The sequence below is a fragment of the Macaca mulatta genome, chromosome X (assembly GCF_049350105.2).
Source record: "Macaca mulatta isolate MMU2019108-1 chromosome X, T2T-MMU8v2.0, whole genome shotgun sequence".
In the NCBI taxonomy this organism is placed as follows: Eukaryota; Metazoa; Chordata; class Mammalia; order Primates; family Cercopithecidae; genus Macaca; species Macaca mulatta.
The window spans coordinates 11,637,137-11,637,907 of NC_133426.1; the positions used below are offsets into that span (position 1 = coordinate 11,637,137).

The following is a 771-nucleotide window of genomic DNA, read 5'->3' on the forward strand; positions in this document are numbered from 1 at the left end:
ATTTTTATGTACACATACATACTGATGCATGTGCACACCCACATATTCAGGCACTTATACACCATTTTACAGATGAGAAAACTGAAGTTTAGAGAAGTAAAATAATTTCTCCAAGGTCACTCAGAGAGTGAAGTTAAGTTTCTTTTTAGTCCATTTTAGCTTACTCCACTGAAAGCCATTCTTTTTTTTTTTTTTTTTTTTTTTTTAAATATGGAACGCTTCACGAATTTGCGTGTCATCCTTGCGCAGGGGCCATGCTAATCTTCTCTGTATCGTTCCAATTTTAGTATATGTGCTGCCGAAGCGAGCACACACTGAAAGCCATTCTTGAAAGAGTTGCCAAATCTTGTCAAATTTTGTTAAGTTAAAACTTTCACTATGACACATTTTAAGCATATAGACAGCGAGAATATCATCAAGAAAATCCATGTGTTATTGTATACTTGTTTTTATATTTCAGAAAAGAATGATGCCTTACAGAGAAGTAACTGTTGTATACTTCTTCCTGATCACATTTTCCCTACACCCTCACCAGAGGTAATATTTTCATGATTTTAAAAAATAATTCATATGCTTGCTTTTACATTATTTCTATATACACATGGATTTATACAAATATATACTTAGTTTTAGCTTTTAAGCTTTTAAATAATATCTGTTTTGCAGCAGTTGCTTTTTGTTAACATTATATTTTTGGGTTTTTTCCATGTTGATGGGAGTGACTCCCTTTTGCATTCATTTTAATTGCTCACAGTATCTCATTGTATGAAT

The 771-nt window shown here is 32.0% G+C and overlaps 1 non-coding gene across 1 annotated transcript; it reads right to left on the bottom strand.

Annotated features, from left to right (window-relative positions):
- Positions 1 to 204: 204 nt before the first annotated feature.
- Positions 205 to 311, bottom strand: LOC114675304 (U6 spliceosomal RNA). The gene has a single exon (XR_003726368.1). It is a non-coding gene; the product is annotated as a U6 spliceosomal RNA (small nuclear RNA).
- Between the last annotated feature and the right edge of the window lie 460 nt (positions 312 to 771).